We start from the raw sequence: 22,429 nt of genomic DNA, 5'->3' as shown, positions 1-22,429 counted from the left end.
CTTTAGCCCAACAATATCACTCCCAAGCCTGCATCCCACAGAGGTCTAATAAAAGGAATAAGTCCTGTGTACAACAAAAAATATTTATAGCAAGCTTTTTTTGTAGTGATAAAGAATTGGAAATTGAGGGGATGCCTATCAGCAGCAGATCATCACACACAGTAACAACGAAGGTATAATGATGATCAACTGTAAAGCAGTTGTGATCAAAACAATCCCAGACAATTCCAAAGGTCTCAAGACAAGTAAAATGCTGGCCATATCCAGAGAGAGAACTGATGATGAACTGACTATAAATTGAAGTGTAATTTTCTCACTTTACTTTTCTTGCCTTTTTTTTTTTTTTTTTTTTTTTTTGCAATATGATTAACACAGAAATATGTGTTGCATTATTTCACATGAATTTATATATTGCTTGCCTTCTCCATGGGTAGGGGAAGGGTAGGAAAGGGAGAGCATTTGAACCTCAAAAGAAAAGAATGCTAAAGAGTGTTTTTCTTTAAGGAAGAAAGGTCAATCAGATTATCTGACAGCAAATGTACACCTTAATTCCATCCGATTTTGTTTTTAAGTTAGTTAGTATATAATATACTCTGGCCAGAAAATTCTTTACATTCAAGACTTGTAGTGTTCATATACACACACACACACACACACACACACACACACACACACACACACACACACAGAATCAACACTTTTAAACCCTCTATCAACTTTCTCTTAAAAAAAAGTTGACATTTATAGAGCACTTTAAGGTTTGTAAATTGATTTATATTTTATCTTATTAGAGCCTTACAACAGCATATTACCCCTCCATAATTTCTACTGAATTGAATTGAGGCTCAAAGAGGTTGACTACCATTTGTTAGTTAATAAACATTTACAGAACATTTACTGCATACCAGGTACTGTGCTAAGCACTGGAGTCGCAAAGATAGGATATAGAATAAGAGGGAAGTCACTAAGATTAAGGAGGACTAAGGACTTCTTGCCTCCAAATGGGCCTGGAAAAGTTGACATCCCCCACTAGTCTTTCTGCCTTTCCTCTCAAATATCTTGGCTCAAAGTTTTACTCAACAAGAGGTGATTCCTAAGGAGTTCCCTCTCTCCAGTTCCCTTCACTTCATCCTGACATTATCATCCCTCATCAAGCCCATCAACAAATATTTGTTGAATGCTTATTAGATGGCCAGATAACAAATGTGCTGACTACTTCCTTCTGCCATTTCAGTATCTGCCAAAAAAAAAAAAAAGAGGTCATGAAGAATCAGATCAAACACCCTTCACAGAGTTTGGACAAAAAAATTTTAACTTCCATTCCCATAAATTCAGTTACAAGGTCATTAAATGCCATTCTCTCATGTATAGATGAAGAAGGACTCTCTCCCATAACTCTAATTTATTTCTTTTCCATGATATTCAAAAAGATATTTAAACAGACTTACTCTCATCTTTATATGACGTGAAGTTTCACCTGGTTCCATGGTTTAAACAACTTTATTTTTTGAAGGTCTATGAAGCAAGAGGCCATTGTAGAGGGTTTAAAACAATCATGCACTGAGAATTTGTTTTTTGACTCATGATGGAAAATATCCAGAGAAAGGACTATGGAGTCTGAATGTAGGTTGAAACACATTATTTTCATTTTTCTTTCTTTCTTATGTTTTTATCCTTTTGTCCCAATTCTTTTTTTTTCCCACATGACCGATGATATGTTTAATACATATGATATACATATAATATAATAATACAAATAAATATATGCAAAATACATATAAAACCTGTATCAAATTGCTTGACATCTTGGAGAAGGCAAAGGAAAAAAATTTGGAACTCAAAATCTTATAAGTGAATGTTGAAAACTATTTTTTACATTTAAATGGGAAAAAAAAAACTATTAAGTGAGGCAAGGGGAGAAATTGCTTTTTTATGAGATTCATGATGATAAGACTTAGAGCAGAAAATACCCTCAGAGGTGACCTAGTGATCAGATTCTAAACTGGACTAGATTATAATCCAGACTTTTCATTTTCCAGATACAGAATCTGAGGCTGAGAGATTAAGTTATTTGGTAAAGGCCACAAAAGTATTCAGGAGCAGAGCTAGAATTTAAACTAAAGTTCTTAGATTCCAAATCTTTCTATAGAAATTCTTTAAAAAAAAAAATTATTTCCATCTTTTGCTTTTTATATCACCTCCCCATCCTGAGCCATTTTTTTGGGAGTCAGGAAGACCTGAGTTCAAATTCTGTCTCTGTCAACTTCGTAGATATATGAGACAGAGCAAGTCACTTAACCTCTCTGCCTCAGTTTGTTTATATATAAAATGAGGATAATAACAACCCCAACTCCCCTTAAATGAAATACTTATAAAAAGCTTTACAAACTTTAAAATACTTTATGAATGGTAACTATTATTGTTGCATGTCAAATAGTGGAAAGAAAAAAAGAAAAAAAATCAACATAAGTGTTCAATACGTTGAAAAAGGCTAAAATTATGTGCAATGTATACTGCAATTGTGGCCCTTTCATCTCAGCAAAAGGGGCAGTAGTTCAGTGTTTTTCTCTTCTTTCTCATCATGTTTGCTCTTTATAAATTTTGCAATGAATCCTTCACTTTTGATTGTTGTAGCACTGGTTCTTTTTGTTTAGATGATTGTTGTTGCTCTTCTCAACACATCATCAGTTCATACAGATGTTGGAATGTTTCTCTATATTCATGACATTTCTCCTTTCTTCCATTACAATACTAACCCAATAGAATCATTTACCACTGTTTGCTTCCCATTCTCTAATATACTTTGCTTTGATTGCACAAAAAGTTTTGCTATCAATATTTTGCTATATCTGCGACTTCCCCTTATCAATAGCCTGTTTAGGTTTGTGTACTAATAGAATCTGTGGGTGGCTGGGCAAAAGCATTTTGGTCACTTTATTTACATAATTCCAAAGCTCCCATCAATATCATGAATTGATTTATCGGTCACCCACCAGTGTTTATCTTCCCATAACCCCCCCAGCACTGGCTAGAGCTTATCTTTTATAATCTAGCTCCTTGGACTTTCCTTTTCTGTTGTATTTCACTCTTACAAATAAGGGTTCCTGCAAATGACAGAATGTTAATTTTCCTACATCCCTGACTGTGCAGTTCATTATTAATCCTCTTCCTCCCCACGGTTATTTTTCTACCTTTTACCATTAAATATTCTCCCTGGGTTCACGGCCTCCTGCCTTTCTGGATGTCTATTGCTTGGATTGCTCTTGCAAGACAGGACCACTGTTCTCCCCAGATGCTAAATATCTGAAGATTATATACACTGTATGGTCCCCATAGCCCTTTTATATTTTTTTCTCATTCATGGAAGCATTAATCAGTAGTAGCCCATTCCTACCAATGAAATAAGATTTTCCCTTTATCTTTCATCATTTCATTCCTTCTCTTCACATCCTTATCCACTCTTCTTGAGAAACTACAGGAATTATTTTTCCTTCATTGTTAACCTTTGATTTGATTAAGGTATGTTATATATTCTCCTTTCTCTTCTTTTTTCCTTTTCCCTTCATGCTCCTTCCCATTCTGCAATTCTTTCTTACAAAAAATAATGATTCACTTATAGGTGAGGTATTTTAATGTTTGGTCCATGATGTTTTAAACTTGATTCTCCATTATCATTTCTATTTGCCTTCTGCTTTCATCTTTGGTTCCCCTATGTACTTTTGAGAAGAAATCTCTTATTGGTCTCTCTGCTATTGTTTTGTTGTGATTCTTGGCTGCTGTATCTGTTTAATTTTTTGCCTTTCAGTAGTCTGGGGCATCTACAAAGCAAATAATTTGATCAAGTCCCATTTTATTTCTAAAACGCTTCAAAGAACTTTTTTATTGAATATCTTTTTTCAGTAAAGGTTAGGTTCAGGTTTGCAGGTAGGTCACTCTGGATGGCACGTTGAACTTAATTTGTTCTTTCTAACACATTACTCCTTTCCCTATGAGTGGATACATAATAGTTTTGTTATTCAAATTAACTTTCTATTATATTTGAAGGTCTTTCTCCAGGTAGCAGGCAGAATTTATTGTTAGGCTTTGAAATTGTTATATTTAACAATTCTGGGTCTTGGAATTTGTAGCAGAAGATATGTGATCTGAGACTTCTTTCAATCAGAACTTTATTTTCTGTGCTCATAAAGTCCATGCAATTTTCTTATATTATTTCTTATTTAATGCATGTAATAATATGCATTAAATGAAATATAATAACATGCATTTTTCTTAAGATGTCTAGGTTTTCTTTTAACATTACTGTTTTTTGTTTCTTATCTTTTAGATGGTATATTTGCATTCTTAATCAGTTATTTTCTATGAATTGGATTCAAATTTTTCTATTCTATCAATTACTTCAAGCGTGTAATCCACAACTTTTCACAATTCTGATTTCCTTTAAACCATTATTTTGGTGGTGCAACCAAGACAGAGGGGCTGAAGAGGCATTCAACTGAACTCTCCTACCATTCCCCTCCAAACACTTTTAAAATAATGTCTTAATTGGAATTCTGGAGTGATAGAGCCAACAAAAGTTCAAGTGAGACATGCTTTCAGACAGAAAAGTCAGGAGGCTCTGAGGAGAGATCTGTGACAAGGGAACAGAAGCTGGCCTGGAGCTCCCATGGCATTGATGGGACTCTCGTCCTAGCTAGGACAAGTATCACCTTTTGGATTTCTACAGTGCTGGTAAATGGGGGAGGGAGAAGAGAGAGATGAATTTTGTGGGAAGCTGAGGATTGGTTTGTGCAGCCCTGCTGGAGAGAACACAAAGTAACAATTGTGTCAGGGATCAGCATTCTCTTGTTGTAGGTTCTTCATTTAGGTTCTTGATGATGTGGAGTAGAGATATCAAATTTGTAGCCCACAAAACATCCCAGTAAAGTAAAATATAGTGTTTAACAAAATAAATAAAGGCAATGCTAATCTGTGGTTTTTTAAGGAATGGATATGTATTTGAGTTTGACACCTAAATCTAAGTTTCTGAGAAAAATAAAATTGCTTTATCTTTTACACATACTTTCATACACATTTTGGGGAAGTATGAGAGATCATGAGAACCTGAAAAAATGGCTAGTCTTCCATCTTGGTGATACAGTAGATAAAGAGACAAATCTAGAATCAGGAAAGAGGAAAGCTAAAGAAATCCTGGAAATGAGGAAGGGTCAGCCCCAAACAGCTCCGTTTTTTGACTATCACCTCCCACAGTCTCCCCTTCAGCTTGTTTATGTAATTCTCACCTTTCACCTTGCCAATATGAATTTCCCAATATCCACCACATTCCCCCTTCTCTCCTTAGCAGTCAATATAACTTTATCATTCAAAATTTCATATCCTCCATAAATGAGAAGCACAGGCCTATCCAGAAAGAGGTACGCATAATGATTGTGTCTCCCTTTCCTTTTAGGGACCTAAGTGATGTGTCCCCTTGTTTCTCATTTCCAGGAATTCCCTCCTTCCCCCCTCAACATTATAATCAATAGTTAAGGATCACCTCCTCCCTTCTGTTCTGACCTCAGGGAAACACTTAGTCCATCAGGATAAAAAGATATTAGCATGATTTCCATGCTTTTGGGGAGTATAGGGTGGCCTTAAAAGTGGGGCTCAGAAATGGGGGGAAGGAGCAACACTGCAGGGAAGAATAAACCACAAGGAAAAAGTCTGAAGACAAATTTTGAGAATCCTTTGATGTTTTTTCATTGTATTCAGCTCTCTGTGACCTCATTTGGCATTTTCTTGGCAGGGACACTGAAATGGCTTGCCATTTCTTCCACCACTCATTTTACAGATGAAGAAACAGACATAGAGGGTTAAGGGATTTGTCCAGGGTCACACAGCTAGTGTCTGAGTCAGGCTTGAATTCAGGCCCAGCACTCCCCACTTAGTCGTACAGAGAATTCTCCTCATAAGCCTATTAGCAGCAACAGTTCTCTCTCCATTAATGTGACAGCCCAATATTACTGAATAAACATCACTTAAGGCTAGGCACTGAAGGGTGAAAGTGGAGCTGGAAACATGCCAGTATTACAGGTTTAGTTAAACTGCTGAGAAAGTTGTTGGGAGCAAAGCTTATGAAATACCACAATAAATATAAGGGCTTTTTTCCTTATTAGGATTATATTATTGTTAGGATTATAAAAATATAGGCAAAGTAGGATCTATTGTAACAATGACCCAAAAAACAGAGGGCTTTGTCCACTTGACCTCTGGGACACAGTTTTACATCTACAAAATAGAGACTAAAAACTATCCTCTGGAGATTGAATATAAATCACTAGGTAAAGATAGACAGGCACAATCTTCTCCATACATTACGAAAAGACACACTGAGGTGAGATTGCTGGTGAAATGGGTTTTTGCATCTGATGTGCATTTGATTCACTTGTTCACTCCCCCCCCTCTTTCTTATTTTTTTTTTCTCTAGTGGTTTTTCTCTTTTATTCTGATTTTTCTTTCCCAACATGATTCACAAAGTAATGTGTATTTTTTAAAACTAATGTACATGTATAACAAAAAAAAATTATATAAAAACATATAAAATGTAAAAAAATATAAAAAGCTTCATATAGGCTTAAGGTTATTGTGAGGATTAAATGAATAAATACATAGAAACAAGCACTCAATAGCTTTAAAATCCATATTATATGTCTGAGTAATATTAGTGAGCTAGAAGGAAACTCATTAGTTAACTAGTCACTTTACAAAATGTCATTTAGCAAGAGAGTGATTAGTCTACAATCATACATACAGGAAGGCCAGTAACAGACCTTTTCATTCCAAAACGTTCATTCTTTGGACTGTATCACAAAACCTTTCCTCAAACACAAAATGGAGTTCTTAAAACTATTTTAGATAGGGGTTTCAAAGGGAAAAATGTTTTCTTAATTTCGAGCTTACCAAATCTAGATGTTCCCTAAGTGAATCTTTTTTTTTTTTTCTTCTCCTTTTTTAAAGGTAAGAAAATTAGAAAAACCAAGTGATTTGTCAACTTCCACTGATAAGTGCACAATGGATAGAAGACCAGGCTTAGAGTCAGGAAGATCTGAATTCAAATGCTTTAAACAAGGGATGGATGGCTAACGGTGAGGGAAGGGAGGGGTCAGGAAAGTGAGAAGGATATATTCAAAAATAAAAGTGATTAAAAAACAAAAGGCTTTATTAAAATAAGATTTTAAAGAATTTTTTAAAAGAATGATTTTTTTAAATTGTCATTAAATTGTCATTGTCATTTAACATTGAGCTGTTAAATATAAGGCAGTTAGGGAAACTAAATTTTTGTTTTTCTCCACTGGCAGCATGTGATTAATTCTCTCACCCCAACCTCTCCTCTCTTTACACCTTCCCTGACATAGGTTCAGTATCTCATCCCAACTGTTCTGGGAAGATAGACTTTGGCAAATATTGTTTACAACCAGCAGCTTTTAGACTATTTATTTACCTTCTGAGCAATCCCATTGTTTCCTGACCTCCAAGCAAGATAAAGCCATCGAGCAGAACCAACATCAAGGCAGAGGGGCCAACATTTCAGAAAGCACCAGCTGTTCCACTCTTACAGAGATTGACCCATCTCAGAAAGTCCCCAAGGAAGAGAGAGCTAGGTTTATGTGATCTGGGCTGGGGTTGGAAGGTTAGAGCCTCCTGCCCTCTGGTGAGGAGCAGGCAATTTTTGTTTTTTTTAATGCTTGAAAACAGGCCTCTAACTCATAGCTCAACCTGACAACAAATGAATGACTTGAAGCAAAAAGGGAACTGCAACCACTTCTAAGGTCAACAACAAAAACAGCCCCGACCCCACTAGGAACTTAGCTTCTATCCAGGGGCTGGGGTGGATCACTGGGGAAAGGGATGAGTATATTCATGTTAATGAGAAAAGGGGGCAGGAAAAGCTCAAACTGAGGAAAGAAGGGCAGGAGCTGGACTTTTCCACTGGCTAAAAAGGTGGAAGGGAACAATCTTCATATATTATGAAAAAACACACTGAGGTGAAATCATCAATGAAATAAATGACCCTGGATCGCAACAAGGGCTTTTGCATCTAGTGTGTACTTGGTTTTGGATCTGCCTTCTAGAACACTGGTTCTTAACCCAGAATCTGTACAGTTGGGTTTTTTTAGTTTTGTTTTGTTTTTTTAATAACAATTTTAAAACAAAATTTATTTCCCTTGTGATATTCCTTTATGCATTTAAAAGCATTCTGAGAAAACATTTTGTCCTTAAGACAAAAAAAAAATGTCTGGAATCCTTGCTCTAGAACCAACCAGCCTCTCTGCTGCTCCCTCGTTATCACACCCGCTGGTGGGATTTGAGTCTCTACCCCCCACCAGCACTGTGGAAGAGTCCAGTGCTTGACCTTGAAGCAGGGGATCTCTTATATCAATCCCTCCCTCCCTTATCCAACTCTAGCGCTAAAGGTCATATCCAGAATCCCAACCCAGTGCCCACAGTCCTCAGAGCCCCAGGTGTTCTGACCCTCAGCCTTTATTCATCTGCACAATAGTTAAGGCAAAACAGAAGGTGTAGATTCAGGCTGCCATAACCTTTACAAGTGAGAACATCGCACCCCAGGGGAGGCTTTCATCCTGAGGAGGAGAGTGATAATAGCTCACTGAGGTCAATTCAAGACTTATTAGGGCAAAGAATTCCCAAATAAGGCCTTCGGCCAATCCAAGGCCCCAGGTTTCCCGACCCAAGCAAGACAGCCCAAGGAATTTCATCCCAACCAGACAAAGGTGGCCTGTGTGGCAATTACTGGGGCAGGCTGCTCACTGGCTCATGTTCTGAGAACAGTGCCTTTTTGAGCTGTTTTAATAAGGACTTCCAAAAGTTCCAGACTTTTGATGACCTCTGCAATCAATCAACAATAATTTATTAAGCGCTTACCATGTGCTGGACCCTGGGCTAAGCAATGGGGGAGGAATGTCTACCTTCAAGGAGAGCACCTTCTTAAGGAGGGAAGCAACTTATACAAATCATCACATGCAAAAAAGTAAACAAGGCTGCCAACAGCAAAATGAAAATGGTCAAGGACTTCACCAGTGCTTGCAGGAGTCAGTGATGAGATCTGCCATGGAAAAAACAATCCCTGATCCTTTAGTTCTTGGGAGACCCATCAGAATCCTCATAGAGATGACCAATAACTCATCATGATCGCCAAAGAATGCACTCTGCCATTCCTCTGGCCCTACTTCAATGGCCAGAACCCTGGAAACTGAGCATCCCAAGCTCAGGCACTGGACAACACTGAACACCAAGGATCCTAAGCTCAGACTCAGTTCACACTTTAACCTGCCTGATAATACTTCCTCACAAGAGAGAAGTCTCTTCTTCTGTGTCTCATAGTCCAGTTTGTAACAAATTACCAATATAATGGTGATTGTCAGTGAGTGGCAATAACTAATGCATTCTGTAGTGTCAACTCTGGAATCACTTAAAGATATTAAGAAAGGGTATCTGGGTGGTGAGGTAAATCAAGTGCAGGGCCCATAATCAGAAAAACTCAAGTTTCTTGAATTCAAATCTAGTCCCAGACATTTACCAGCTGTGTGACCCTGTGCAAGTCAGTTAACCTGGTTTATCTCAGTTTCCTCATCTGCAAAATGAGGTTGGGAAGGAAATGGCAAAACACTCCAGTGTCTTTGCCAACAAAACTCCTAATTGGGTCACTAAGAGTCAGACGCAATTGGAAAACAAAATAAAACACTGAACAACAAAATTGAGAAATGGGAGAGAGAATGTAGCACAATAAATAGAAAGCTGATCTCAAAGTCAAGAAGACCTGGGTTTTGTCCAAATAAATTGGGCTCTGTAAACCTGGGCAAATCACGTAAGCCTCAGTGCTCCAAGTTACAGAGAAAGTGCTAAGCTACATTTGTAGAGTTTTCTCCTTCTCTCCATACTAATGGAATCACAAGTTCTGTCCTTATTCACATTCCTACAGAGAAAGTAAGGTGTCCAGAGCAAGGAAACCAGGACAATGGAGAGGGAAGAGCTCTGAGACCCTGACATGAAAAGATCAGTTAAAAGGATCTGGGAATATTTAGCCTGACAGAAAGAAGGCTCAGAGGAGGACATGATAGTCATCTTCAAATATTTGAACACATGACATGTAAAAGAGATATTAGGCATTTGTTTGTTTGTTTGTTTGTTTGACCTGAGAGCAGAATTAGGAGCTTTTGCAAAGGAGAAAATGACTCTTAAGATCTAGAAAGTCTTAATCATTAGAGCTGTCCAAAAACTCTCAAGAGAGTGTCCTGCCCCAACAGAGCCTGAATTACTATTTGTCATGCTATCTAGAGGCTTCTTTTCATGTAGGTAAAGCTGAGTGAATTCAATAAAGATTTATTAAGCACCTGTTCTGTGCCAAGTACTGTGCTAATTGATAGAGATAAGTAAAATATAGTCCTTGCCTTCAAAAAGCTTACAATCCAAGGAGGGAGAAAAATACAAGTACATAAAAAAGTAAGCAATACACAGGATAAATAGGAAATAATTAACAGAGAGAAAACACTGGAATTAAAAGGAGTTAGGGAAGGCTTCTTTCAGAAAATTAGATTTTAGGTGGAGCTTAAAAAGGAAGCCAGGGAGGGATCATTGGTTGGAACAGAAGACAAAAAATATTCTAGGCATGGGGGGATAGCTAGAGAAAATAGCAGGAAAATAAGAGACAGAGTATCTTGTTTTTGGATAAATGGGCAGCTTCTCCAGAGAGCATGTAGTTCTATAGTCCTTAGGGGATGGTATGGGGAACTACCATGGACACTGCATATTCCCCCATTCCTAGTTGTGTTTTGACCCTCCATCTAAACAACCTCTGGTTTTATGAATCATTGCTTCATTTATGAAATTTCTCTGAGAACAGAATCTCTCAATGATTTGCTAAAGAACCAAAAGGAATTGTTATAGGCTAAAGTCCCTTTTTTGAACTTTAATGTCTCCTCTCCACCTCACCCCCAACACACACACACACACACACACACACACACACACACACACACTCCTTAATTTGTGAGAGAACTTTCATGGTGCACCATCCTCAGGCTGGTCACTATATCCTCTATGTCCTTGAATCTCTTTAGTCCTAGATCTATTTTTCCTGAAAGTCAGTCATTAAGGGAAAAGGACCCAAACATGCAAAAATGTTTGTGGTAGCCTTCTTTGTAGTGTCAAGGAACTGGAAACTGAGTGAATGCCCATCAATTGAGAAATGGCTGAATAAGTTGTGGCCTATGAATGTTATGAAATATTATTGTACTGTAAGAAACAAATCAGGATGATTTCACAGAGGCTTAGAGAGACATGAACTGATGCTGAGTGAAATAAGCAGAACCAGGAGATCATCATACATGGCAACAAGACCATATACAAGAAGACGACAATCAGTTCTGATGGACGTGACTCTCTTTAACAATGAGATTATTCAAACCAGTTCCAATGATCTTGTGATGAAGAAAGCCATCCATACCCAGAGAGAGGATTGTGGGAATTGAGTGTGGAACACAACATAGTATTTTCACTCTTTTTGTTTGTTTGCATTCTACTTTCTTTCGATCTGATTTTTCTTGTGTAGCATGATATTTGTGGAAGTAAGGAAAGAAAAATTGCACATATATTGGATCACTTGCCTTTTAGGGAAGGGGATAGGAAGAAAGAAGGGGAAAAATTAGAGCACAAGGTTTTTGTAAGAGTTAATGTTGAAAATTATCCATGTATATATTTTGAAATAAAAAGCTTTAAATTTAAAAAAAAAAAAAAGTAATCATTAAAAAGAAATATTATACCTTGGATGGGGGGAGGGGAAATGGGCCAAAGGGAAGAGAAAGAATCTCACAGTCAAAGCTACATTTTAAAGGAGGAAAGGAACTTTATAGCCCAATGTAACCCTAATATCTTATGGACCTAGCACACAACCTTGAATACATTCCGACTGCCCACCATCTCACTGAGTAGCTTTCTCACTGATGGGCATTATTCTTTAGTTGCTTCTGTTTTCCATTCAACAAAGGAATCAATCAACATTTGTCAAGTACCATATGCCAGAACTGTGCTACAAGCTGGGAATAATACAAAGACAAAAACCAAAACAATATTGCCCTTGCAAATTATATTTTCTGCTCAAGTGATACATATGAGTAAACCTAAAGTGTATACCAACTAATTTAAAAAACTAGAGAGCACTGGCCCCTTGTATCAAAAGTATTTTGGTGAGGTGGAATGGGGAGGAGTAGATTAAAGAAAGTTTCACTCAGGAGATGGTACCTAAGCCATAGGCATCATATTATTGTGGTTATTGTTGAGTCATTTCCATGGTGTGTGACTTTTCATGACTCCATTTGGGGTCATACTGGAATGATTTGCCAATTCCTTCTCCAGCTCATTTGACAGATAAGGAACTGAGGCATCATAAGAGATGGAAATTAGTTAATATGCATTCTATATTGAGGAACAGATTGCAAAGCCCCACAGGTGGGAAATGGAGCGCCATGGATGAGAAACAGCAAAGAGGTCCATTTGTCTTCCTCCATTGAATACTGGATTGGAGAATGTGTGAAGAAGAATAACAAAGCTACAAGTTTGTGGCAACATCAGTTGGGGAATGGCTGAAGAAGTGAGGCTATATGAATGTAAAGGAATGTTCCATAAGAAATGATGAGCAGGCTGATTTCAGAAAAGCCTGGAAAGATTTACATGAACTGGTGCTGAGTGAAGTGAGTGGAACTAAGAGAACATTGTACACAGTAATAGCAAGATTATGTGATGACCAACTGTGATAGACTTGCCACTTTTCAGCAATGTGGTGATTCAGAGAGAATAAACTTCAGAGGGAAAATACCATCTGCATCCAGAAAAAGAATGTGGATCAAAATCATAGTATTTTCATCTTTTTTATTTGGTTGATTGTTGTTTGCTTTTTCTTTCTCATGGTTTTAACCTTTTTGGTCTGATTTTTCTTGTACCACATGACAAATATGGAAATATTTTTTAAAGGATTGCACATATTTAACTCATCAGATTGAAATACATTCAAGATTTATGCTAAATAGGGAAATTTGTTATATTTGATCATAAAGGTAGTTTACTGAACTTTCCATTCTTTAAGAAAATCATTCTGACAGAGTAGAAGAGGATAGACCAGATTGGGAACAGTACAATTAGGACAAATAGTGCAATGGTCTGGGCATGTATGAGTGGAGAGAAGGGGATGAATGTAGGAGGCATAAAAGTAAAAATGGCAAGATCTAGCAATTCACTGTACAAGTGGGACTGGGGATGACTGGAGGGAGGGCAGCATCCACAGAAACATAAGTCATTTGGAAGAGAAACTGAGAAACTACAGTGTTCACTGCCCAATCATGAACATGTGACGCCTCTGGATTTTGGGACACATGTTCCACCTCCAGCTATATCCCCACATGGGGTAAGTGAGACACTATAATAAGGCATTTGAAGGAGGCGACAGGATGTGCTTTGAGGACGTTAATGTTAAAGAATGGATAGAATTTGTGCATTTGTATAAGATTATGAAGCAAATTCCAAACTGGGGGGATGGAGGTGGAGTGTGGGTGACTGTAAGGACAGGGTAAGAGAGGGATGGGTTAAATATGAAAGCATAGTCTATCCAAAAGAGCCTTCTTCTACAGAAAATACCTAAAGCCAAGGATGCTTTCTCTTGACATGGAAGTGCAGCTTTCTTTCCAAAAGACAAAACTTTCTTTTCAAAAGATTGAATAGGATAATTTAAACAACTAAAAAAACCCCCACTGAGACTAGCTAATAAGTTTACATTTATAGAGCGCTTTAAGACTTATAAATCACTTTCTTCACAACACAATGGGATAGGTAGGGCAAATATTATTATCCCTACTTAAGGAAACGGAAAAGCTCAGAGAGAGGGGAAACCCAGGACCACAGAAGCAACATTACATGGCTCAAGTCTTTCCATTTCCTACTGACAGATGCTTTCTATTTTCTTACACAAATAAATGCTTGTATCTTTGTTCCTGATACTGATTAATAACAGACATAATAAATACTTCAACATTTAACTGATGTTAAATTCTCCAACAATTCATATCACAACCTAGCTGTGACATTGACATATTGTCTATATCATTTCACAATTAAGACACATGAGACAGTTGTCTATGTCAATTCCACAAATCATCTGCAAGGATCTATCCTGAAGAGGAGAGGCTGCCCTTTAATCTAGGTCTTTGAAAATATTTTGCAAATACCAGTTGCTACACTTAAGTTGCCCATCTGTTACTATTTACCCTTGCTATACCTCTAAGAGGCAGCTAAGTAAACAAAGTACCAGGTTTGGGATCGAGAATACTTGAGTTCAAATTCTGTCTAACAAGCTAACAAACTAACAAGCCATCTAGTCTATTACTAACTGGTTAAATCAATTAACCTCTCTCTGCTTTAGTGTCCTCCTTGTCTGTAAAATGAGATTGTTAAACTCAAGGTCTTCCAAGATAAGCAACTGATCATTTTGAATTATGGCCACCAGAACTGTTCTATCATTCTGGGACACATTTATCTGATTGAAAATGAAGATAATAATTTGGTTAATAATCATAAGCTAAGGTGGAGCTGTTCCCCCAGCAAGATGAATGAGAGAGAAAGATGAAAGAGGAGTTTTCAGAACTGTATTGCTTGAATTTGAAGCCAGAAGTAATGGATACTACAGTTGCTATTTAGGAGTTAAATTCAGCTGGGCAGAAAAAACCGTTTGAAAGCAGAGAACCAGAGAATTCACTGGGTAGATCAATTAGTTTGGCTGAAGCCGAGTAAGAGATTAGTAAAGTACAGCATGGACCAACTCAGCTTAGGCAAAGATGTACAACATAGAGGCTATGTTCGTCAAAAAGCCTTTTTTAGATCATTCTTAAGACAGGAAAAAGGACACTGATGAAGTTTACAATTTCAGAGTTGCAGAATTCTTCAAGCCTTTTCCTCATTTCTTTGCCTCCTTGGCATTTTTCCGTGCATACCAAGTGTCTTCAACAGCTATTAGCTGCATTGATGTAAAAGTACCAACTCAGGACGATTCCTGCATTTGTTTTAACATGAGTACCTGTGTGTTATTATTAGGTTTCAGATCTGAAAGTGACATGATTATGAACGTTTTCTTCTTATGTAAGAGGAAACACATTGGCAGAGGCTAAAATGGTTGAGTAGAGAAATTATAATGCCCCACAACTAATTATTCTCTGATACTCTTTGATACAACTGGGTGGTGGTAGGATTTCTCTGTGAACCGAGCAAAGTCAGCATGAGGGCACTGAGCAAGCTAACAAACCATGCTCTCTGAACGTGCATTCACCCATCACACGAGCAAAACACTTTTGGTGACCATAAGTAAGCTGTCCTATTTTTTATCTTAACTGATACTGACCATCAGAATACTGATGAACAGTTATCTGGTTTTTTTCCAAATGTGCAAAAAGAAAAAAAAAATCTTGTTGAAAGATTTTAAGGCTACATTTGTTCTACTGAGCCAATTTGTTTTGATTAACCCATACTGAGGTCTTTTGTATTGATCAAGTTTTACAGATCAAACAATACAGCTTTTTCACTCTTTTTGTTGTTATTTGCTTGCATTTTATTTTCTCTCATTTTTTTCTTTTTGATTTTTCTTGTGCAGCAAGATAACTGTATAAATATGTATGCATATATTGGATTTAACAAATTTTTGCCATGTTTAACATATATTGTGTTACTTGCTATCTAGGAGAGGGAATGCAGAGAAGAAAGGGAAAAACTGGAATGCAAGGTTTTGCAAGGGTTAATGTTAAAAAAAATTATTCATGCTTATCTTTTGAAAATTAAAAAGCTTTCATAAATAAAAGTTATATAGATCCAAAAATATGCAGAACCTCAAACTTCTGCCCCTGATCTATTGATAGCATTTTAACTGATGTGTTTCTTAGAGGGGAACAGGGTAGCTAGGTGGCACTGTGAATAAAGTATCAGGCCTGGAGTTAGAAAGACCTGAGTTCAAATGTGGCCTCAGATATTTACTAGCTGTGTAACCCTCAGCAAATCCCTTCAGCCTGTTTGCCTCCATCTCCTGAACTGTAAAATGAGCTGCTGAAGAAAATGGCAAACCATTCTAGTGTCTTTGCCAAGAAAATTCCAAATGGGGTGATAAAGTATCATACATGATTGAAATGACTCAACAACAACAATAAAGGAGGATAAGTGGTGGAGAAACCCCAAAAGAGTCTTGTCCTGCTGCTAGGAAGATTATTTTTATGCCGAGAGAACACTTTTTCTTGGCTCCTGAGTGGATTATCCAAGCAGACAAAAAAATTTAGCAAGTGCCTTACACAACATGCCAGATCAAGAAAAGTACTGGGGATATAGAGACAAAAAATAATCCCTGTCCTCAGGGAGCTCAAAGTCCAATGGGGGAGACAACATGAGAACAACTATTTACAAACAAGCTGTTAGGCAGAATAAACAAGAAGTAACTAACAAAGGGAAGGTACTAGAATTACAAGGAACTGAGAAAGGCTTTCTGTAGAAGATAGGATTTTACTGGGACCTAAAGGGAATTCAGGTGAAGTGTGGATAAGGAGGGAGGCAGGAGGGTTCATTTAAAAAAAAAAAAAAAAAAAAAAAAAAGCCGGAGGCCAAAGGATGGCATATTTTATTAGAAGCAGCTTGTGTATCACTTGGGCTCTCTGCTCTTTTTTTTTTTTTTTTTTTTTTTAAACCCCTCCATTCCAATACCTAATAGCAGCTCCACCAAAAATATGAATTGGGGCTAGAAAAAGAGAACTCATTTAAGGCAATCTGCCTATTTATTATTACAACCTCTCTTAAAGTTACAATTGATTTGAATGTCTTAAACTGTGTCATTGATTTTATTTCTATTATCTATGGTTTGCTACTTTTCTAATCTAGTGGTATCAAACCAGCCTCTAAACCCTACATGAGGATCCCTACAGGCCACATGTTGATTTATAAAACTACAAGTTAAAAATAGCTATACTATAAGGTATTTTTATTTATTTTGTTAAAACATTTTTATCTGACTCACTCTGGAGTTAAGAACTGAACACCTCCACTCTAAACTTCTAGCAGCTAAATGAGACTTATCCTCTCTTTTAATAAGAAGATTTTACATACAAAAAGAAAGGTAGGAAAAGCATATTACTATTAAATATCATACATGTTAATATAACCTCTTTGAGAGACATTAGCATTATCCTCAAATGAATAATGCAGAAGCAAAATCTCATCATGCTAAGATCTAGATGATTCATCTGTATGTTTCAGCTAAAAGTGGGACTCAGAGGACCAAGTCATCACTGGGTATTCAGACAGCACCTTTCTCTCTGCCAGCCAGCCATGGCCAAAGAACAAGAATGGGGGATAAACTGCGCGAATCTACCACACCCTGAGTGTCAGGGTCAGTCCAACAGGTGTTAACGGATACTTTTTTTTTAAACCTTTGAACCTCAAATGAAACTACTGACATAACATGGGCTAGCAAAGAAAGTCAGAGGCCTGGAAATCTGAATCCCATGAGCTAAGCTTCCAGAGTTAGAAATTTCAGATAATTCAAAGGACTATCAAACTGTGCACACCCATTGATCCAGCAGTGTCTCAACTGAGCCCGTATCCCAGAGAGATCATATAAAGGGAAAAGGACCCACATGTGCAAAAATGTTTGTGACAGCCCTTTTTATAACAGCAAGCATCTAGAAATTGAGTGAATGCCCAACAAGTATGGCTGAATAAGTTATGGGATATGAGTGTAATGGAATATTATTATTCTATAAAAAATGATGAGCAAATTGATTTCAGAAAAGCCTGGGAAGACTTAAATGAACTGAGGCTGAATAAATTGAGAATAAGAGGAATCTGTACACAGTAGCAGCAAGATTATGTGCTGACTGACTGATAGACTTAGGTTTTTCTCCCCAATGTTGTGATCCAAGACAATTCTAATAGAGCTGGAATGAAAAATGTCAATTGCATCAAAAAGGAGAGAGTTAGGGAGTCTGAATATGGATCAAAAAAAAGTATTTTCTCTTTTGTTTGTTTTCTTTCTTATGTTTTTTTTTTCTTTTGATCCAATTTTTCTTGCACAACATGACAAATATGGAAATGTGTTTAAAAGATTATACATGAATAACCTATATCAGAGTGCTTGCTGTCTTGGGGAGGAGGAAGAAAAAAACTTACAAAAGTGAATATTGAAAATTATATGTCTTTGGAAAAATAAGATTCTGTTGAGAAAAAACGGAGAAAAAGAAAGTCTAGTTAGTTGTTTAACTCCCAGGATTAACTTTTTTTCAGGCAAAGACAAAAACAAAAAATTCCTACTTGTTAATCATTTAATCATCTTTCTTGAGATCAATTTATTCCTTGATTCCATCCTTGACTCTTACATACCCTTACTTTGTACCTTTCACACATTTATTTTATTTATTTTTCCCCCCCTGAGGCTGGGGTTAAGTGACTTGCCCAGGGTCACACAGCAAGGACGTGTTAAGTGTCTGAGACCAAATTTGAACTCGGGTCCTCTTGCATTCAAGGCTGGTGCTCTATCCACTGCGCCATCTAGCTGCCCCCTATTTTATTTATTTCATTCTTTGTATTTACAACTTGCCTTTCCAAACCTAGCACAGTACCCAGCATATCATAAGTACTTAATATTTGTTGATTGACAACTTAATGAAAGCCTGTTGAATTTACTGAACTAAAAAAAAATCTAATTCCAGACTATTTCCCCATCTGAAATGCCTTCTCTGTTCCTCTCAACTCAACCATATCTTTTCCCGCAAGCTCATTCACCTTTAACTTTCTTTACAAAGACTTCCATAATACCAGCTGGTTCATTCATTTAATCCCAATTCCTCAGATAACAGATTTTAAATTGGAAGGAATCTTACCTAGGACAAACCTCTCCCCCCATCTTACAGATGAGAAAACTGAAGCCCACGTGTTAAAAGTGATTTGTCCGAAGTTAATATATTGACAGTAAGCAGCAAAACCAAGATGTGAACTATGATTGAAAATCCAGCCCTTGTGCACTGACTCTTCCATACACATATTTTAGGGTATCTGAATTAAGTTTACATTTCAATTATGCAAATTAATGTGAAAATCACTGCATTAAGCTAGGACTCAAGCCAAAAAAAAAAGAGAGAGAGAAATAAATTATGCCCTCAAGGGCTTACAACCTACAGGGAAGATGATATATATAAAGAAGAGTAAATACTTAAAGAGTTCTATCTTGTTTTCCATTATCATTTTTTAATCCAAAGAAATTTAAACATAATGAACTCTCAATGGATGATGTTCATTCACCAAACCTGAGGGGCTAGCTAAATTCTGGCTGCCTCATATTCTGTTGAAAAGGATGCAAATGGACAGACATAAGGTTTTACACACACACACACACACACACACACACACACACACACACACACACACTACCAATAATTATCATGAATAGAGCTCTAGATCTAGAATGAAAAGAAACACTTTTTCGACAAGGACATATGCCCTGAGAGTTCAATTTAGGCTTAATAGATTATGGCTGAAGTCTTTATTGATCAAAGGGTGACTAGATCCACTATTCCATGGGCTATCTCTCTTGGTTAAAAGAGAGTAGTTAAAATTGAAGTAAAATGTACCTAATTGTGTAATTAATGTCTCATGAGAGGCAACTCTGTACTCTGGACAGTAGTGTAATAGAGTATAGGCTCAATAAGGAGCTTTGGGCCCCTTGTTAGTAACTTAACTTCCATCTTGATGTACCCCAGCCAAATCTCTAAGAAAATGAATTGGAATAGTTGCTGACTTGTATCAGTAGAGGGAGTTTCCTCCCTGAAAAAGCCCCACATCAATGAAAACAAAGATCCCGAATTTTAAAAAATAATGTCATGTATCCTAAGCACACATACCATCATGACCACTACTGACATTTATGTACTTCTGCCAAGTGCTTTACATAATATCACTGTAAGCCTCACAATAACTCTATACAAAATAAATGTGCTAGATATTTTTAACATTCCCATTTCACAGATATGGAAAATAAGGTTGAGATCAGTAAAGTGACTTGCCTTGCCAATCATCAGACAACTAATAATCGAGGGAGGATTCAAATCCAGATTGTCCAATCAATCTACTATTGTCAGGTTTCCTCTATCCACTCTGATGATGTAGAGACAACTATTGAAAAAAATGTGGATGCTTTCATAACACCCATTGAATGATAAGAGAATTACAACAGAAGCCCACCAAATGGAGGCAAACAAAGATTTGGGGCCTTCAGATATCTGTACTGAGCAAACCCCTCAATATAGTGCCTGGATTTTTTATTTTAACTGATTTATCCTTTTCCTGAATCAGTTGTCTATGCAGCACAAATACAATGACTACTTACTGGTCTCCAGTCTCCCTGAATGCTGGATAGACTCATCCTTGTGCTTACTTTTATGCTCAAATTGTTTCCCCATTATCAGTGTCAAACACTGGCAAGTGCAGCCAGAACCATGTTCAAATGTAAGTGGGAAATATTTAATAAAATAAATTAAAATGCAATAAAACGGAGATACTGGTAAACATTTTAAAACTAAGTCAGTTATTTGGCCTGCAAAGATCTTTATGTATGGATGATTAGTGGCCCCTATCCTATTTAAATTGATAACATTGGGTTAGAGCTATGGCAGTTGATACAGTGAATTGAGCAACAGTCCTAGAACACTGACAACCAGAGTTCAAATTTAACCTCACACATTTACTAGCTACATGACAGTGGGCAAATCACTTTATCTGGTTTGTCTCAGTTTCCTTATCTGTAAAATAAGCTGAAGAAGGTGATGGCAAACCATTACTGTATCTTTTCCAAGAAAATTCCAAATGGGGTTGGGAAGAATGAGACATGACTATTGGACAAAACACCACCATCATTGGGTTAGAAGGCAAGGAAAATTTTATGCCTTTTTTAAATAGCTCCACTAAGGGACAAGGAGATAAAGCAGTATATGCTGGGTCAGAGTGGGAGGCTGGGGCAGAATCTCAAACAGAACTAAGATCTCCCTTCTTCCGTTTTTGTCCTTTCAACAGGAACAGAGTGCCATTTAGAATTAGGCTCATTTCCCAGGAAAGTTGTATAAAATATCAGTGGGAACAGTGCCATTGAGAACTATATCTTAGTAGTCAAAGATGTCAGAGGAACATGGAATAAATAACAGTAACTTATATTTGCCTGGTTCTTCATACTTTTCTAAATGTCTTCACCTGTGCCATCCTCACAGTAACTATAAAGCAGAGAGAACAGGTCTTATTATTCCCATTTTATAGATTATAGATGAAGAAACCAAGGCTCAGATCACAAAACTTTCCCTAAACCCTGCAGCTGCTCAGTCTCAGAACTTGCAATAAAATCCCAAACCTCTTAACTTCAAACAGTGCTCTTTCTTCCACACTGAGGGCTGAGAAAGGAATGGGAACAAACATTTATTAAGTACCTACTATGTTCCAGGCAATTGCTGAGCTTTACAAATATCTCATTTCTCCTCCTAAAAATTCTGTGAGGTAGGTGTTATTATTATCCCCATTTTACAGTTCAGGAAACTGAGGCAGAGAGAGATAAGTAATCCCACCAGGATCCCCATAGCTAGTAAGTATCTGACTTTGGATTTCAATTTAGGTCTTTTTGACTCCAGGCCAAACACTGTCCATCCATTACACTATTTCCCCAAAAATGTTCCCTTCAATAGACTTTGAGAGCTGGAAAAGGAGTAAAGTTGTATGAAATGATGACTGAGAAGTTTGAAAAACAGAAAGATTTATATGAAACAGCCCAAAGTGTGGGGGAGAGGGGAAAACAATATATACAAGACCTAAACAACAATTCATCAGTATAAAGGTTAAAATACTTCTTGTTTTCTCAATGGATGGGGGAGAAGATTAATAAAGAAGGGAAGAGAATCTGGAACTAAAAAAGAAGAAAGAAAACAATAGTGAAAAGCAACTTAGATTCAGGGAGCAATCTTGGTCCCAAAGAACTAATGGTGAAAACCAATTCCCCACCTCTTTATCAAAAGGTAAAGGACTAGGGATTCTCTGAATGCAGAATGTAACAAACCCATCTGCCCGTTTTGTTTAACTGTTAGGGGATTTTTCCTTAGTGTCAGGTAGGTTCAACGAGTACAAAGCAACATATCAGAAAAGGACTGAAGCATTAAAAAAGTGTTCGTTAATTAATTAACCAGTTAATATAATAATGGATATCATTAATTAATTAAGCAGAAGCTTGTAGTAAAATCGAGTCTTTGGAGAGTTGTGACCAAAATGTGAGGATGAGGGTCTTCCCTGGCCACATAGATCCTCGGAGGACAGACTCACACCGAGTCCACCA

General features: G+C 37.1%; 1 protein-coding gene across 4 annotated transcripts in view; it reads right to left on the bottom strand.

The window, feature by feature from the left end:
* OVOL2 (ovo like zinc finger 2) overlaps positions 1-22,429 on the bottom strand; it is a 50,354-nt gene that overhangs the window by 10,036 nt on the left and 17,889 nt on the right. The gene's annotated exons all lie outside the window — the stretch shown is intronic.

This window comes from Sminthopsis crassicaudata, chromosome 2 (assembly GCF_048593235.1).
Source record: "Sminthopsis crassicaudata isolate SCR6 chromosome 2, ASM4859323v1, whole genome shotgun sequence".
NCBI lineage: Eukaryota > Metazoa > Chordata > Mammalia > Dasyuromorphia > Dasyuridae > Sminthopsis > Sminthopsis crassicaudata.
This window is presented reverse-complemented; position numbering and strand designations above follow the sequence as displayed.